Source organism: Phyllobates terribilis, unplaced genomic scaffold, assembly GCF_046119375.1.
Source record: "Phyllobates terribilis strain yellow unplaced genomic scaffold, ASM4611937v1 Scaffold_17__1_contigs__length_24005725, whole genome shotgun sequence".
Taxonomy (NCBI): Eukaryota; Metazoa; Chordata; class Amphibia; order Anura; family Dendrobatidae; genus Phyllobates; species Phyllobates terribilis.
In genome coordinates, this window is record NW_027362777.1 from 14,191,154 (window position 1) to 14,210,315 (window position 19,162).

The 19,162-nt window shown below is 47.3% G+C and overlaps 1 protein-coding gene across 1 annotated transcript in view; it reads left to right on the top strand.

Moving 5' to 3' along the window:
* The first annotated feature begins 13,451 nt into the window (after window positions 1-13,451).
* The window catches only part of LOC141176198 (gastrula zinc finger protein XlCGF66.1-like), an 83,048-nt gene continuing 77,337 nt past the window's right edge, over window positions 13,452-19,162 (top strand). The window contains exon 1 of the mRNA XM_073660188.1: window positions 13,452-13,640. The gene's annotated coding sequence lies outside the window, so the exon portion shown is untranslated. The remainder of the gene's footprint in view (window positions 13,641-19,162) is intronic.

Consider the following 19,162-nt stretch of genomic DNA (forward strand, 5'->3'; position numbering starts at 1 on the left):
CTTGGAAGGCCTGATTTAAGACAGCTGCGCCTGTCTCAGTGTGCTGTGTGTTGTGCAAGGTGAGCAGACCTTTCATGTACTGCTCAGAGTCGGCTGGAGGCAGAGAAAAGTCTGGACCGGTTATTTTGAGTTTTATCTTGTTATACCTTTTGTGCCAGAAAAAGGCTGTTATGTTTTGTTTTCCTGGTTGGTTTATGGACATTTAATAAACCACCAGTTTGCTTTGGAACCTGAGGACTGCATTCCTGTGTGAACTTGCACCTACACGAGAGCTAATCTGTCACAAATTGGTGGAGAATGCGGGCACAAATCCCAAGGGGCAGTGTGACTTCTACAGGAAAACGTATATGTCCTGGGTGAAGGCCGCCAGCCAGCAAGGTTCGTCCGGCAGCATGGAGGAGCTGATAAAGCAACTGATGCAGGCAACTATGCATCAGCAGCAAGCTCAGCAGGAGACTAACAAATTGATAGTACAACAGTTCCAGCTTCAACAGCAATAGATGCAGCGGAGACAGCTGCAGGAACAGACGACGCTCCTGGCGGAGGCCCTCCGTGCCAGAGAAGTCGCACCACCTCCAGGCCAAAGCGACGAGACCCAGGTGAGGAAAACCTTGAGAGGGGCGTTGCAAAAGATGACTCCGGGGGATGACGTTGAGGCGTTCCTGGCCTTGTTTGAGAGGGTGGCGGACCGTGAGAGACTACCATCGGAGCAGTGGGCGGAGGATCTTGCACCATATCTGATCGGGGAACCACAGAAGGCGTATTTTGATCTGGCACTGCAGGACTCTAAAGGAGTATAGCAAGTTTAAAGCTGAGATCCTGGCCCGGCTGGGCATAACCCTGGCAGTCAGAGTACAACGAGTCCACCTCTGGGACTTCCACAGGGACAAACCTGCTTGGTCACAAATGTTTGATCTTCTGCACCTGGTACAGAAGTGGCTGCAGCTAGAGACTTGTTCCCCAGCCAGATGGTCGAGAGAGTGGTCATGGATCGGTTTATCCACTCTCTGCCAAAGCCAATTTAGTCCAGTGTTGCCCAGAGAGATCCCCAAAATGCAGACAACCTGGTGGGCCTAGTAGAGAGGTACCGGGCGGTAGAGGGTTCCTTGGGTGGTCAAGCAGTGGTTAGGTCACCTTTCTGGGGCTCCAAAAGAAGGGGATTAAATCTTCTTTACTGAGCGTTCGTCCAAAGTCCAAGAGGCAGATGAATCGCAGCTGGGGAATCAGTCCCAATCCATCCTCTGTTGAAGTTGTCATGCCCCTGGCCATCTAGCTGCTCGGTGGCCCAGGAACTCTGAGCCAATGGACTACAGCGTAGGCCGGCATTGCTCCTACTTTGCCTACCCTGCCTGTAGCGCGGTTCATCAACACGGCGAGAGCCCTCAGGCGTGCTCAGTGTCCGTGAACGGATGCAAGTGTCTCGACTGCTGGACTCAGGAAGTTTGGTAACCCTGATAAGCGCCAAACTCCCTCATTGGCTGGTTCCTGGGAAGGTGGTGGGTGTCCGGTGTATCCATGGGGACGCTAAAAAATGTCCTGTTGCCCGGGTGGATGTAAACGCGGACTGTGGCACCACAGCTCAGGAAGTGGGGGTCGTTAAAGACTTGTTGCACCTGACAATAATCGGACGGGACTGTGCATTATTCTGGGACGTGGGGGAAAGTGGTGACACCTGGTTGCTCAGATGACAGCCAGAACACCCCTGAAGAAACCTCGCCGCAGGCCGTAACCAAAGAGTTTCCCATGTGTGTTTGTGGGCGATGAGGATGGGGCAGCATCCCTTGACGCCAACATCCCTGAGCTGGAGGTGTCCGAGGGAAACTTTGGAACTGCCCAACTCAGGGATTTAACTCTTAAAGAGACATTTGATAATGTGTCTATACTTAACGTTGTTGCTGAAGAGCCGGGAGTGACACCAGATACCCATACTTTGCCGTCAATGGGGACTTGCTATACCAAGTCACCAAGGTGAGAGGGGAGCTCATCGAGCAGTTGCTGGTGCCGGGAACATACAATCGTAAGGTATTAGACATGGCCCATGCACATGTGTTAGGTGGTTGCCTGGGGGTAGAAAAAACACAGGAACGAATCCTCCAGAGGATCTTTTGACCCGATTGTCACCGAGCAATTGTAAATTATTGTAGGTTCTGTCCCACTTGCCAGCTGACCACTCCGGTGACACGCCTCCAGTGCCGTTACCTATCATTGAGGTGCCCTTTGATCGCATAGCCATGGATCTGCTGGGGCCCCTGGTAAAGTCCGCCAGATGGCATCAGTGTATCCTGGTGGTACTCGACTATGCGACATGGTATCCGAAGGCTGTGCCGCTACGTAACTCCTCCAAGTGTATAGCTCGGGAGTTGGTCCATTTTTTTTCTAGAACGGGGTTACCTAAGGAGATCCTAACGGATCAAGGGACCCCATTTATGTCAAAGGTGATGAGAGAGTAGTGCAAAACTCTGCAAATCACACAACTACGGACCTCAGTCTACCTTACACAGACGGATGGCTTGGTGGAAAGGTTCAACAAAACCTTGAAGGCCATGTTAAAGAAGGTCATAGAGAAGGACGGCCAAGACTGGGACTGCCTACTTCCATACTTTCTCTTCTCCATCAGAGAGGTACCACAGTCCTGTACTGGATTCTCCCCTTTTGAACTGTTGGATGGCTGACACCCCCAAGGACTCCTGGATGTGGCAAAGGAGACCTGGGAGGCGGAGTCTATACCCTGCAGGAGTGTAATCGAATACGTGGCCCAAATGCAAGAGAGAATTGCCAGGGTGATGCCAATCATGAAAGAGCACCTCCTCCTAGCACAAGAGGCGCAATCTAGGGTGTACAATAGATCGGCACGTGTGAGACACTTCAACCCTAGGGATCAGGTACTGGTACCTACAGTGGAGAGCAAATTCCTGGCGAAATGGCAGGGCCCCTACGAAATAGATGAAAAGGTTGGTGAGGTCAACTATAAACTCCACCAGCCAGAGAGAAGGAAGCCCTACCAGGTGTACCACGTCAACTTGATTAAGCCATAGCGAGATAGGGAACCCGTGGAAGCTTCGTGTTTAGTGGCTGAGCCTGACGCTGATGTGAAAGAGGTCAAGGTGGCAGAGTCACTGTCACGTGCCCAAAAGCAACAGTGCACAGAGTTGCTACAGCGAAATAAAGACCTGTTTTCGGAGTTGCCAGGACTCACTCAGGCTATAGAGCATGAAGTACTCACAGAGCCTCATGTTCGTGTCAACCTAAAACCATATCGGAGCCCAGAGGCCTGCAGAGAGGTGATCTCGAAAGAGGTGAAGCGGATCCTGAACCTGGGAGTCATTGAGGAGTCCAAGAGTGGCTGGTCCAGTCCTATAGTCTTAGTGCCGAAACCAGATGGAGAATCACGGTTTTGCAACGACTATAGGAAGCTGAACGAGGTCTTGAAGTTCGACGCCTACCCAATGCCTAGGTTAGCTGAGCTTATTGAAAGGCTAGGACCCGCTCGGTACATCACCACCCTGGACCTCACCAAAGGATATTGGCAAATTCCCCTGTCCAAAGAAGCCAAGGAGAAGATTGCCTTCTCGATGCCAGACGGATGTTATCAATACATCAGGATGGTGTTTGGGTTGCAGGGAGCTCCGGCCACCTTCCAGAGAGCCATGGACTGGATCTTAGCACCCTGCAAAAAGTATGCAGCGGCCTACCTAGATGACATCATCATATTCAGCCAGGACTGGGAAAGTATTCTTGGAAAAGTTCAAGCCATACTTGACGCCCTAAGGAAGGCGGGCTTTACCATCAACTCGAAGAAATGTGCCATGGAGATTGAGGAAGCAAAGTATCAGGGCTACGTGGTTGGTAGAGGGGAAATAAAACCACAAATAAATAAGGTCGAGGCAATCCTGAACTGGCCACAGTCCCTCTCGAAGAAGCAGGTCAGGGCATTTCTAGGCATCGTGGGCTACTATCGAAGATTTGTCCCTAACTTTGCCCTGATAGCAGATGGATCTGCTGAAAGGGACGAAGTCAGCTATGGCCAAGTGGTCCACGGAAGCTGAAGTGGCCTTCCAGGAATTGAGACTGGCCCTCTGTAAACAGCCAGTCTTGGTGGCGCTCAACTTCTCCAAAGAGTTTGTGGTTCAGATGGATGCATCGGATGTCGGGCTGGGAGCAGTCTTGTCCCAGGAGATTAACAGAGACGAACACCCTCTAATGTACCTCAGTCGGAAACTGTCCACATGCGACAAGAACTACTCTATAGTGGAAAAAGAATGTTTAGCCATCAAGTGGGCATTGGACACTCTCAGATATTGCCTGTGAGGTAGAAGGTTCAGGTTAGTGTCGGACCATGCCCCACTGCGGTGAATGCGAGAACAGAAGGGGAACAATGCCCGAGTAACTAGATGGTTCCTAGCCCTACAAGATTTTAGTTTCCAGGTAGAGCATAGGCCTGGGAAACAACATGGGAATGCTGATGCCCTGTCAAGGGTCTGTTGTATGGTGGCAGAAGGTGCCAAGGCCCCCGCTTTGGGCAGAAGAGGGGTATGTAAGGTTGCTACCGGACAGGTCGTGGACGGGAGGTATGTGTCCCCGAATTACCAAGCTTCGGTGATGTAGGACCCGAAAAAGCAGGCTCCAGCACCCATAGTGCTGAGAGGGAGTTAATGGGCCCGGATTAAAGGGCCGGGTTTTACGAGCAGCTGAAAAAGCTGGGGGAGGGGATCAGCTGCTCACTTACCTCCAGTCCAGGTCTTGGAAGGCCTGATTTAAGACAGCTGCGCCTGTCTCAGTGTGTTATGCAAGGTGAGCAGACCTTGCATGTGCTGCCCAGAGTCTTCTGGAGGCACAGAAAAGCACTACATTTAAACGTCTGAAGCCGTGCTGCATATGGACTGGTTATTTTGAGTTTTATCCTGTTATACCTTTTTGTGCCAAAAAAAGCCTGTTATGTTTTGTTTTCCTGGTTGGTTTATGGACATTTAATAAACCACCAGTTTGTTTTGGAACCTGCAGGCTGCATTCCTGTGTGAAACTGCGCCTACCCAATAGCTGATCCTTCACAGCATGTACAAGGGGTACGAAGCGGAGCCGTGCATGTACAAGGCGTACGCAGCAGAGCTTTACGTGTACGAGGTGTACAGAGTGGAGCCGTGCGTGTACGAGGTGTATGAAGTGGAGCCGTGTGTTGTGGTGTTTACAAGGCGTTCTTTATATTCCATTTAAAGCCTGGCAGTTGTGTGTTGTTCCAAACTATTCACACTTGGTGGCTCACCTACTGTACTCACCCATCCCTTGTAGATTGTGAGCCCTCGCCAGCAGGGTTCTCTCTCCTCCTGTACCAGTCGGTGATTAATTTTTGTTCAAATTATTGTACTCATTGTTTGCTATGTATACCCTTTTACACATGTAAAGCACCAAGGAATTAGTGGCTCTATAATAATAATTATACTCCGTTTAACCCCTTAAGGACCGAGCCACTTTGTAGGTTAGTGACCAGGCCATTTTTTTTCAATTCTGACCATTGTCACTTTATGAGGTAATAATTCTGGAACGCTTCAACGGATCCCCCTGATTCTGAGACTGTTTTTTTTTGTGACATGTACTTCACAACATTGGTAAAATTTCTTTGACATGACTTGCGTTGATTTGTGAAAAAAAAATGGAAATTTGGCGAAAATGTTGAAAATGTCACAATTTTCAAACTTTGAATTCCTATGCCTTTAAATCAGAGAGATATTTCACAAAAAATAGTTAATAAATAACATTTCCCACATGTCTACTTTATATCAGTACAAGTTTGGAACCAAATTTTTTTTTTATTAGGTAGCTATAAGGGTTAAAAGTTGACCAGCGATTTTTCATTTTTCCAACAAAATTTACAAAACCATTTTTTTAGGGACCACATCACATTTGAAGCGACTTTGAGGGGTCTATATGACAGAAAATACCCAAAAGTGACACCATTCTAAAAACTGCACCCCCCAAGGTCCTCAAAACAACATTCATGAAGTTTATAAGTCCTTCAGGGGCTTCACAGGAACTAATGGAATGTGAATGGAAAAAAATGAACATTTTATTTTTTTACCACAAAAATTTTCCTTTTGTCCAAAATTTTGCATTTTCACAAATCTAACATGAGAAAATGGACCATGCAATTTGTTGTGCAATTACTCCTGAATACGCTGGTATCTCATATGAGGTGGAAGACCATTCGACTTTTGCAACAAAAAATTGGCTGGAATCGGTAGTGGACGCCATGTTGCGTTTCAAGAGCCCCTGATGTGCCTAAGCAGTGGAAACCCCCACAAGTGACCCCATTTTGGAAACTAGACACCTCATGGAATTTATCAAGATATGTGGTGAGCACCTTGAACCCACAAGTGCTTCACAGAAGTTTATGACGTTGAGCTGAGAAAATAAAAAAATCTTATTTTTACCACAAAACTTCTGTTTTATGCCCAAATTTAGCATTTTCAGAATAATAAAAAGAGAAAATGCACCATACCATTTGTTGTGCAATTTCTCCTGAATACGCTGATACCTCATATGTGGTGGAAAGCTAGTGTTTGGGGGCTCGGAAGGAAAGGAACCCCATTCGACTTTTGGAATGCAAAATTGGCTGGAATCGTTATTGGAGGATGAGGTTGCTTTATTATTTTTCTTTTATTGCAGGAGATCGTTGGCTTCAGCTGGAATGGGCGTGATGGTAAGTATGGTTTAATTTAGAACAATAAAGAATTGTGTCTTTATTTCAATTAAAGGACTTTATTCTGGGTGTTTGTGTTTTTTTTTTAACTTTGACTATGGGGTTAGTAATGGGGGTGTCTTATAGACGCCTCTCCATTACTAACCTGGGCTTGATGTCAGCTGGCATTATAAGCTGACATCAACCCCAACCCTATTACCCCCTGCCACCGCACCAGGGCAGCGTGGAAGAGCGAGGCTAAGTGCCAGAATTGGCGCATCCTATGGATGCGCCATTTCTGGGGCGGCTGATGGCTGGTGTTTCTAGCCTGGGAGGGGGCCAATATTCATGGCTCCCTTCCTGGGCTATTAATATCAGCCCCCAGCTGTCTGCCTAGCCTTTGCTAGCTATTAAATTAGGGGGGACCCCACGTCATTTTTTTGGGGGGGGGTCCTCCATTTTAATAGCTAGTAAAGGCTAGGTATTCAGCTGGGGGCTGATATTAGTAGCCTGGGAAGCTCCGTGGGTATTACCCCCTTCCCAGGCTTCAAACATCTGCCCCAACTGTCTGCTTAACCTCCGCTAGAGACTAAAATTACAGGGAACCCCACGCCAATTTTTTTTAATAATAAATCCTTTATTTTAATACTAAATGACAAGTACAGTAACCAACACTATCACTGTACTTATTATATATGTGACTGACATGTTTCTATCTATCTAATCTATGTGTGAAGCTCTATTCTGTCTGTTATAAATTGTCGGGTACCGCTGCTGAATTGCCGGCCGGCTTTTTTAAAGAGACGGTGCATGAAAACACTATCATTTTTTTTGATAAATCCTTTACACTAAATGACAATTACAGTAAGCAACACTGGCACTGTACTTCGTATATATGTGGCTGACATGTTTCTATCTATCTAATCTATGTGTGATTCTCTATTCCTTCTATTCTAAATTGTCGGGTACAGATGCTGAATTGCCAGCCGGCTTTTTTAAAGAGACGGTGCATGAAAACACTATTATTTTTTTTAATAAATCCTTTGCAGTAAATGACAAGTACAGTAAGCAACACTGTCACAGTACTTCATATATATGTGACTGACATGTTTCTATCTATCTAATCTATGTGTGAAGCTCTATTCTGTCTGTTATAAATTGTCGGGTACCGCTGCTGAATTGCCAGCCGGCTTTTTTAAAGAGACGGTGCACGAAAACACTATTATATTTTTTAATAAATCCTTTACACTAAATGACAAGTACAGTAAGCAACACTGTCACTGTACTTCATATATATGTGACTGACATGTTTCTATCTATCTAATCTATGTGTGATGCTCTATTCCTTCATGTCTAAATTGTCGGGTACCGGTGTATGCCGCTGCTGAATTGCCGGCCGGCTTTTTTAAAGAAAGCGTCTTCTGAGCAGTTTGTGAGCTTTTGGACACCTTTGAAGGTGTTTTCTATGTGTTCCTATGTGTTTTTTTTGCCTGCCATTGGTTTTAACGGTGTTCGACGGTGTTCTAAGGCAGGGTTCCCCAACTCCAGTCCTCAAGGCCCAGCAACAGGTCATGTTTTCAGGATTTCCTTAGTATTACACAGGTGATAATTGCATCACCTGCACAGGCAATAATTCCATCACCTGTGCAATACTAAGGAAATCCTGAAAACATGACCTGTTGGTGGGCCTTGAGGACTGGAGTTGGGGAACCCTGTTCTAAGGTGTTCGACGAACAGTTCCTCGAACATCCCGGTGTTCGACGAACCGAACCGAACCCGAACACTACGGGGGTGGCTCAACACTAATCAGGAGTGCAGCAGGCAGAGTCTGTATCAGGAGTGCAGCAGGCAGAGTCTGTATCAGGAGTGCAGCAGGCAGAGTCTGTATCAGGAGTGCAGCAGGCAGAGTCTGTATCAGGAGTGCAGCAGGCAGAGTCTGTATCAGGAGTGCAGCAGGCAGAGTCTGTATCAGGAGTGCAGCAAGGACTAGTACGCAACCTTACACAACTTAGACTGCAGAACAGCAAGGTTCCACTAGAGCTAACTAAATAGATGGAGACCCAATCAGGATTCCCCACATTTAAAAAAAAATTAGTGGCAGACGCCAGCAAAGTGGCATCAATTTCACTACTGTAGAAATAGTGTAAATAAGACCCACGCCTCTTCCAGTACAGCCAACCACAAAGATGCAGACCTAACCAGGAGTGTTCACATTGCCCTCCCTAACACCACCGAAGTGGCAAAAATGTCATCAGACTACAAGTAGTTTAACGCAGACCCAAACCTGTCCCACTACAGCCACCCCAGGAGATGCAGACTCAATCGGAAGTATTTACATGTAAAAAATAGGGCCTAAGACCACCATTTCCATGGCCAACAGATTGGAGATGGTGGAGTTCAACCTCTTAGCTTTGTCATGTGTAGGATGAAAATCTTTTACGTGACCACAACAGCGGGATTGAGGGCTGAGAGAGGGCAGAGTATGGTGAAATAGACAAACCGATAGACCATGAGTGAGGTGCAGATGTTAAGGTGGATTGAGAAACGTGTGGTGTGCTCAGAGAAACAAACACAGCAGGTATGTCCGCTTCACTTACAGCTGACGGGCTGTCACTCAGCCTAACTGCAGCGGGTATACAGCTGGTTCTGTCGGACACCTGCGTGACACAATTTGGCACGGTAATAGAGGAGGAGGAAGAAGCAGCAGAGGTGTTTGATGGGGCGGCTGATGGTTGTTTATTGAAAATCAATTTCGAGTTTATCATGTTTGTGTACCCATTTGAGGAGAATAATATCTGCACCAAATGCTCAATTTCACTACAGTATAACTATAGAAATGCATGGAGACCAAAACCTCTTCCACTACAGTCAAGCCAATGGATGGAGACCCATTTTGGATTCCCCACATTTCCAAAAATTAGCGGCAGACGCCAGCAAAAGTGTAATCAATTTCACTACAGTAGAAAGAGTGTAAATGAGACCCAGATCTCTTCCAGTACAGACAACCCAAGAGATGGAGACTTAACCAGGAGTGTTCACATTGCCATAAATGAGGGCCTAAGAAACACCACCGAAGTGGCATCAATTTCACTAGAGTATAAGTATTGCAAAGGAGGCCTAAACCAGTTCCACTACAGCCAATACAATAGATGGAGACCCAATCAGGATTCCCCACATTTAAAAAAATTGTGGCAGACGCCAGCAAAGTGGCATCAATTTCACTACTGTACAAATAGTGTAAATAAGACCCACACCTCTTCCAGTACAGCCAACCCAGGAGATGGAGACCTAACCAGGAGTGTTCACATTGCCCTAAATGTGGGCCTAACACCACCGAAGTGGCATCAATGTCATCAGACTACATGTAGTTTAACACAGACCCAAACATGTCCCACTACAGCCAACCCAATGGATGAAGACACAATCAGAATTCTCCACATTTCCCAAAATTAGGGCCTAAAACCTGCAGCAGCAGCAAGAGCAGGCACAGAAGCCATATCACAGACTGCAATTTCAAGAGATCAATACAGCACACTCAAAACAACATCGCCTACTCTGTACAGTCTGCAATTGGGGTGCAAAAGACCTTGGAGATCCATGACTTGTTCATCTTGGTGAAAGTTAGGCAGTCTACACTTTCAGGGGACAGCCAGGTACACTTATCCGTCAAGACACTACAAGCAGCACTGAAGACAGGTTCAGAGAGAATGATGGCTGCCGGGCATGATAAAACTTCTAAGGTGTGAGAGGCGAGCTCAGGCCATTCATCCATTTTTGAAGACCAAAATGTAAAAGGGTCCAAACCCTCCCTGATGGTATTGATATTGAACTCTAGATACTCTTGCACCATCCTCTCCAGTCGTTCACCACGTGTCAGACTTGTACTCTGTTGTGCAAAAAGTATGTGAAAGGATTCACAGAAATTGCTTCTGCCACTTACTATGCTGCTACTAATGTTTTGGCATTGACGAACTGACGTGCTGGAGGTTGAAAGACTACAGCTGCGATACACACTGTGTGTCTCACTGTTATCTTGGGGAAAACCTCTATTAAGGTTGCTTAAAAGCTTGTTTCGATACCCCAACATAAGCGGGTCCCTCTCCAGAGCGGGAGGCATCTGGCAAAATTGACTCTTTTAACGTGGATCTAACACAGTGGCAATATTTAGTATTATTTTGAATCCTAACTATACGGGGATCATGTTGCAGATAGAGCATCAAAAAAGCACTCATAAGTCGGGCTCTTCCAGTAGATCCAAAGCCAGGCTGTATTGTGGGCTGCATAACGCTGATGCTTGTTTCCTCCATTCCCTCCTGCAAACCACATTCAAATGAGAGGGGGTGATTATCCTCTTCATCCTCTGAAAGCTGCTCACCCATCACCTCTTCCTCCTCCATTAGTTCCTCGGCTCTTGCACCTTCACTAACAGTTTTCCTGGTATCACCAAACCCCCTTGATCGCTATAATCCACCGTCACTTGGCATCCACCTGTGTGACGACAGTCTGGAAATTTGAGACATTGGTATCCCTTCCGCACCCTCCTCTTCTTCTGGGGCCACCACCTCCTGCCGCAGGTTATTCAAAGTTTGCTCCAGCATGTATATGACCGGAATAGTGAAGCTGATGATGGCATAGTCTGTGCTAACCAGTTTAGTAGCCATTTCAAAACCATGCAGAAGGGCGCAGAGGTCCTTAATCTGTTCCCACTGCTCAAACGTGATATGCTCCAAGTCCGTACTGCGTTGCCGCGAGCTATATGTCATGACATACTGCATCAGAGCTCGTTGCTGCTGGCATAGTCGCTGCAACATGTGCAGAGTGGAATTCCACCACGTCGGCACATCGCAGATCAACCTGTCAACTGGCACAGACAAACACCTCTGTATCGATGCAAGTCGATGACATGAGGGGTGCAAAAGGTGGAAGTGAGCACACAGCTTCTGTACTTTGTGAAGCAGCTCATCCAGGCCAGGATAGTGGCGGAGAAATCGCTGTACCACCAGGTTGAGGACGTCAGCCATGCAAGGCACGTGTGCGAGCTTGCCTCAGCCTAGGGCCGCTAACAGGTTCGCACCGTTATCGCACATGGCCTTCCCTGGCTCTAGATTCAGCGGAGACAGCCATTGCTCAAACTGAGCCTGGAGAGCTGCCCACAACTCTTCACCTGTATGCAGGGGCGGAACTACCGCCCGTGCAGCCGGTTCATTGAACGGGGGCCCCGAGGGAGAGGGGGCCCCTCCAGCCTTCAGCAGGGCCGCCATCAGGGCATGACTGCCCTGACTCTAGTATGGGGCCCGGCCGGTAGGGGCCCCCTCGGGGGCCCCCCTCTTGTGCGTCTCTCTCCTCATGGGGCCCCCGGCCCCATGCTATGCGCCGGGTCCGGGACATTTCAGCGCTGAGCTTCGCTGTTGCAGCAGCGCCTTCATGATTCCCCTGACTTCCGGTCATGTGACGGTGCCGTCACATGGCCGGAAGTCAGGAGAACCTGCTGTCAGCGATTTGGACGAGCGCCAGGATTCTGCAGGGATCGCATGGGGGTAAGTATAACAAGTTTTGTTTTTTTTTAAAATACAATTAACTAGGAGTGGAGAGATGGGAGAAGCACATGTGTATGTGTGTGTATGTGTGTGTATGTGTGTGTGGGGGGGGAGATGGGAGATGCACATGTGTGTGTGTGGGGGGGGGATGGGAGATGCACATGTGTGTGTGTGGGGGGGGGAGATGGGAGATGCACATGTGTGTGTGTGGGGGGGGGGAGATGGGAGATGCACATGTGTGTGGGGGGGAGATGGGAGATGCACATGTGTGTGGGGGGGGGAGATGCACGTGTGTGGGGGGGGAGATGGGAGATGCACATGTGTGTGGGGGGGGAGATGGGAGATGCACATGTATGTGGGGGGGGAGATGGGAGATGCACATGTGTGTGGGGGGGGAGATGGGAGATGCACATGTGTGTAGGGGGGGAGATGGGAGATGCACATGTGTGTGTGGGGGGGATGGGAGATGCACAAGTGTGTGGGGGGGGGGATGGGAGATGCACATGTGGGGGGGGATGGGAGATGCACATGTGGGGGGGGGGGATGGGAGATGCACATGTGTGTGGGGGGGAGATGGGAGATGCACGTGTGTGGGGGGGGGGAGATGGGAGATGCACATGTGTGGGGGAGATGGGAGATGCACATGTGTGGGGGAGAGATGGGAGATGCACATGTGTGGGGGGGGGAGATGGGAGATGCACATGTGGGGGGAGATGAGAGAGGTGCACATGTGGTGGAGGGGGATGAGAGAGGGGCACATGTGGGGGAGGGGGATGAGAGAGGGGCACATGTGGGGGAGGGGGATGAGAGAGGGGCACATGTGGGGGAGGGGGATGAGAGAGGGGCACATGTGGGGGGGAGGGGGTGAGAGAGGGGCACATGGAGGGGGATGAGAGCTGCACATGGGGGGGTTTGAGAGCTGCACATGGGGGAATTGGGAGTAGGGGGATAATGAGCTGCACATAACGAATGTGGGGTGGGGGAGAGTAAATGATAAATGATGATGGGGTGGGGAGAGCACGGACATGATATAATGAATTGGGGCAGGGGGTGCATGTAAATATTGAATGCGGGGAGCAGGAAGTATAGAGTAGGGGGCGTTGCGGATGCAGGAGTGTGACTGGTAACAAATTGGCGGAAAGAGTAGAGGTTCTAATTAAATTATATATTAAGTGCCTATTTACAGTTAATGGGGGCACAGTGGTGGATTACAATTTATATTTGGAATGGTAGGTTGCCTAATAACTAACCATATATTGATGGTGGATGCACGTCTGTATTCAGCTGCGTAATGTAGAAGTTGGGGAATGTGCTCTAGATAACTGTGTTATTTTATGCAGAGACGAGTCCTGGCTGGAAGACGTGATGGCGGTCTGTGCTGGATGAAGGAGAAAAGCGAAGATGAAGGACTTCACCTAGAGACGTCACCGGTGAGTCAGTCTATTACATGTACACTGTGTATAATGTCACTGGTGATCACTGTATTACCTGTACACTGACACTATATACAGAGCTCCTGTGTATAATGTCACTGGTGATCCCTGTATTACCTGTACACTGACACTATATACAGAGCTCCTGTGTATAATGTCACTGATGATCACTGTATTACCTGTACACTATATACAGAGCTCCTGTGTATAATGTCACTGTATTACCTGTACACTGACACTATATACAGAGCTCCTGTGTATAATTTCACTGGTGATCACTGTATTACCTGGACACTTACGTTATACATACCATGTATAGAGCTCCCGTGTATAATGACACTTATGGTAATATTAGTAATGTGGTGGTAATATTAGTAATGTAGTGGTAATATGTGGTCTGGTCATGGTGTTGCAGTTTTTCTCCCTTCTGTGTGGTATTATTCGGACACTATGTTGTGGTAATATGTGGTCTGGTCATGGTGTGGCGGTATTCCCTGTATGTGGTATTATTGGTCATTTAAAAAAAAAATGTATATGACACATTCCCTTAAAGAAAACTAAATAAAAATATATCTAAAAAGAGTATTGGATATTTTAAGAAAATTTTAATAGGTTAGAGTAGGGACCGCCCAGAAGAGTCTACCTTATCGTGGTGGCGGCTTTAAAAATCTTTTGGCCAAAACAAAAGCTGATGGCTATGTATGTGGCGCCGTCACATGGCCGAACGTCAGGAGAACCTGGTGGCAGCGACGTGGACGAGCGCCAGGATTCTGCAGGGATTGCATGGGGGTAAGTATAACAAGTTTTATTTTTTTTAAATACAATTAATTAACTAGGAGTGGGGGGAATCAGAGATGCACGGGGGGGATGAGAGATGCACATGGGGGGGGTGAGAGATGCACATGGGGGGGGTGAGAGATGCACATGGGGGGGGGTGAGAGATGCACATGGGGGGGTGAGAGATGCACATGGGGGGGTGAGAGATGCACATGGGGGGGGTGAGAGATGCACATGGGGGGATGAGAGATGCACATGGGGGGGATGAGAGATGCACATGGGGGGGATGAGAGATGCACATGGGGGGGATGAGAGATGCACGGGGGGTGAGAGCTGCACATGGGTGGGATGAGAGCTGCACATGGGGGGGTGAGAGATGCACATGGGGGGTTATGTTTACATAACTTTGTTGCCTTATGAAGGGCAGGGGGGGCCCCCCAAAATTTCTTGCACAGGGGCCCACTACAGTCTGTGTCCGCCCCTGCCTGTATGACTGCGATTTCCAAGGCATATTAATTTGAAGACTGCCTGATTATGGTGAGCCCTGACTGCGCATTATGGAGGTGGTGTGTATTCGCTCCGCACCCTTAGAATGTGTGTCTCGTTAAGGCAGAGGTTGAGTGTGCAGGTGGAGGCCCTAGAGGAGGTGGAGGACGCAGAAGCAGCGGAGGAAGTGGGAAATGCAGAGGTTTCTTCTGCAAGCCTTGGGGATTCCAAGATTTGTGGATCAGCCCCTTCCCCCACGGCCACCAGAGTCACCCAGTGCCCAGTCAGCGAGATGTAACGCCCTTGGCTATGCTTACTCGTCCTGGTGTCTGTGGTGAAATGCACCCTAGCACACGTAGATTTAGATAAGGAAGGATGCAGTGCTCCTCGTGCTTGCATCATTCCATGTCTGTGCCGTAGGGTGAAATGTAACCTCCTCGTCTTCCTCCTCCATCTCCTCTGATGAGCTACTCCGCTGCGTGACTCTGAGTTCACACCAAGTAGGATCTTCAACCTCGTCATCATCCAATGTGTTATCCCATTCCTCGCCCTCAGAGTGACCCCTCTCCTCTTGTTGCCCTGACAGCACAGTACAATCCGCATGAGCCTCAGGTATCTGAGTCTCATTGGGATCACCTCCCTCCCCTGTGGTTAACGTCTGGTGATGAGGTTCAGGAACCTGCTCGTACCCTACTTCGTCCTGCCCCAAATCCAAGCTAAAAAAAATTTGGGCATCGTTGCAGATGCTTTCCTCCCCTTGACTCTGTGACTGTTTGGAGTACACTTCTGATGCCCATGGTGTAGAATGGGTGAATAGTTCTACAGACTCGCCCATCTGTGGTTCGCTACAGCCAGTTGTGACGAGGGGAAAACATGAGTAATTGGGGAGCCACCTCTGAGGACTGTACTGCGTGTGATGTTGAGGTGGAGGAAGAGGAGGAGACGCCACTAGAAGCAGAGCTTGCCATCCACTGGAGCACCTGCTCTTTCTGGGCCTTATCAACAAGGCGTATCGCTGTGCGGCTGCCAAAGGACTAACATAAGTTGTCAGTTGTCTTTGGATAGGACCTGTTTGTGTTGGTTCACTAGTGCTTTCACTAACATTACCACATACCCCACGTACACCTTGAACACCAAGCCTATTCCCCCTTCTACCACGCCCTTTCTTTTTCCCACTCATGTTGGTCAGATACAGTGGTAGGAGCACGCAATTAACTAAAGAAAAATATGTTTTTTTTCCTGTGCAATAGCGCAGCACACACCTGAATTTCAGCGACACTAAATGACAAGGTAAGATATGGCCTGCCGTATAACATTACTAATACACAAAAGAAATTTGTTAGTGTGCATGAGGCTGATAAAACCGACAAGATATTCTCCAAACAATTTCAAACTGAGATGTCCCCTGCTGTATTACTTTAGGAACAGAAGACTTTTTTTTTAATGTGGATGAGGCCAGTATGACATAGAATATATGCTCCCAAATATTTCAAACGCAGATCTAGCCAGCTGTATATTTTTGGGTTGCTCTGCATAAGTTCTGCGTCCATCTGAATTTGACCGCCACTGACTTAGTAGCTGGCTTATAGCACTGTATGACTTTTGGCACAGGAAAAAATATTTTTTGGACTGGGCGTAGCAAGAGAAAAGTTCAACTCCACTAAAATAGTATCTGACACTAAAAAAACTTTAGTGCACACAGCTTTCAATATCCCAATAGCAGCAGAAAAAAACAGATTTTGTGTTCTGCAATAAGAAGCTCTGCAGACTGTGCAGAGCACGTTTTCAACCCCACTAAATGAAAAGGTGCACTGCGCTTGCTTGATCACATTAGCAAGTGCAAAACAAGATTGAAGGTATACTGAGACATGGAGCTCTATACCAGCGGTGCACAGCACTATTGTATGGCATGGGCCATCTGTTTCTGTCAGAATCTCAGTACTTGCACAAGAACACCAAAAATGTGCTGCACCAGCGGTTGCAGAGGTACACAGGCCAGGAATTATCTACACTATCTGACTACGATACAAGCGCCCATCTATCTAGCTAATATCTCTCATTACACAGGAGAACACTGAGCTGCGTCTGTCTCCAGCAGTGACATGGATATAATGGTGCTGAGGGAACATGGCCGCTTTTTATATTGAGAGGACATGTGATTTCTGCAGCCAATTGCAGAAGCCCTTATGTCTGGACAGTGTAGATGCTTCCTGCGCTATGATTGGCTGGCTGCGCTTTCCTCAGTTAAAGTTACCGCCCACAGGAAAAAAGAAAAAAAAGTGCGCCGCTGATCTGACCTGTTCTAAGCTCTCCACAGCACCCACTCACCAGACACATATCACCGCCCATCATACACTTGCACTATGCTAGCAAAACTGTTCAAAACGCCGTGGTTGCCCTGTATTCATGGTCCCGTGCAAATTCTTAAACTTTTCAGATTTTAAGAAAGTTTGCTCGCCTTTGTGATCACAAATCCGAATGTGCCATATTCGTGCCGAATTTGAAACTTTCGAACATTCGCCGAACAAATTCGCTCAACACTAGTGACGACCACAGTTTTACGCTGTGGCCTTTTAGTATAGTATTGTTCAGCGACCAAGTGTGAATAAGTTCAACAACACACAGCTGGCTGACTTTAAATAGAGTATATTTGGTATTCTCCACAAAATGTCTGTATTATTATGGCAGTAATATGGGATCAGGTGTGATGACCACGGTTTTAGGCTGGGGCCTTTTAGTATAGTATTGTTCAACCACCAAGTGTGAATAGGTTCAACAACACACAGCTGGCTGACTTTAAATCGAGTATATTTGGCACGCTCGACAAAATGTCTATTATTACGGCAGTAATATGGGATCAGGTGTGATGATGGAAAATTGTCTCTGCTTTACAATACAGCAATGTGAATAAAATAAAAAAAAAATGCCTGTATTCTGCTAACAAGCATATGGAGCAGCAAAATGGTGTACTGTATTGCTTTTTAAGCTACTAATCAGGATTAAGATAAAAAAAAAATTAGCCCTGGCCCCTGATATCTGGGGCCATGTCTACAGATATCTGTAACAGCAGGAGCAGACATAACGTGCAATGGACCCTATTGTGCTGTATACAGTGTCCACAAAACCTGCCTGCCTAACTCCTGCTATCACCACTGAATATATGCAGCTGGATTAGTCCTCAGAAGGACTGTTAGTTCAGATGGATCTCTATCTTGGTGTGGAATACCTATACCTAACTATTACACTGCCAATTCTGTCCTTCACACAGCAACACCTCTCCCTACTCTGCCTGTTTCCGGGTTAGACTGTGATGAGCATAGGGGCACCAGGTCTTATATATACCCTATGACGATATGCGGCCTGCCAATCACTGTAATGCCACAACCAAGATGGCAACGGCATTACAGTGAGTGGCAGACAATCCCTGCATGTTCACTGGCTCTCTTAAGAGTACCAGACATGCAGGGCAGGGACTCGAGCTCTCGCCCAAGCATCCTAAAAATACTCGCCAAGCATGTCGAGCAGTGAGATCCTCAGGCGAGTACCGAGCAGTGTCGAGCACGCTCGCTCATCACTACTTCTGATCTTTGGGCACCACCACATCCACATCCCCGTTCCTTAACGTCGCCCTTTCCCATATTAAATGCTTTATGAAAAAAAATCCCTGGCTTTATTTTTCACAAATACCCTCACAGATGTGTTATGTATAAAGTCCCTGTATGTAGCAATGTGTGGGTCATTTTTTTTAGCTTTATTAGACACGGCAACAGCAGACTCAGGAAAATTACTGGTAAATAGTTTAGTTTGCATAGCTCAGCAGGCTTTGCGCCAGTCGCACAACTGCTAGATAAATATACGCTATTTTAGCAATAGGCCAGGAATATTATTTAGCTGAAAAAATTGTTTAGTATATGCAGGTACTAAGGAATAATATTTTTCTCTAAAAGGAGCTGTTTTATCAATTATGGTACTGGATATGAAACCCTGCCTCTCTCCCTACTCCCATAATCTGTTCCTACATTATACACAATGCACAACCTACCAAAAAAGAGTGGAGTGACAGAGCCCAAAAAAGAGTCAGGTCAATATCATAATTATTCCAGATAAAAAATCAGTTTTACTGTGTATTAAAAATATGAAAAGGATGTCCCACAGACACTCCTAAATAGAGCACAACCAAAAAAATAGTAGGTCATAGGTGAAAACTACACAAAGGACAGAGAGACAACCATGTGAGTCCACAAATATGGGTACAT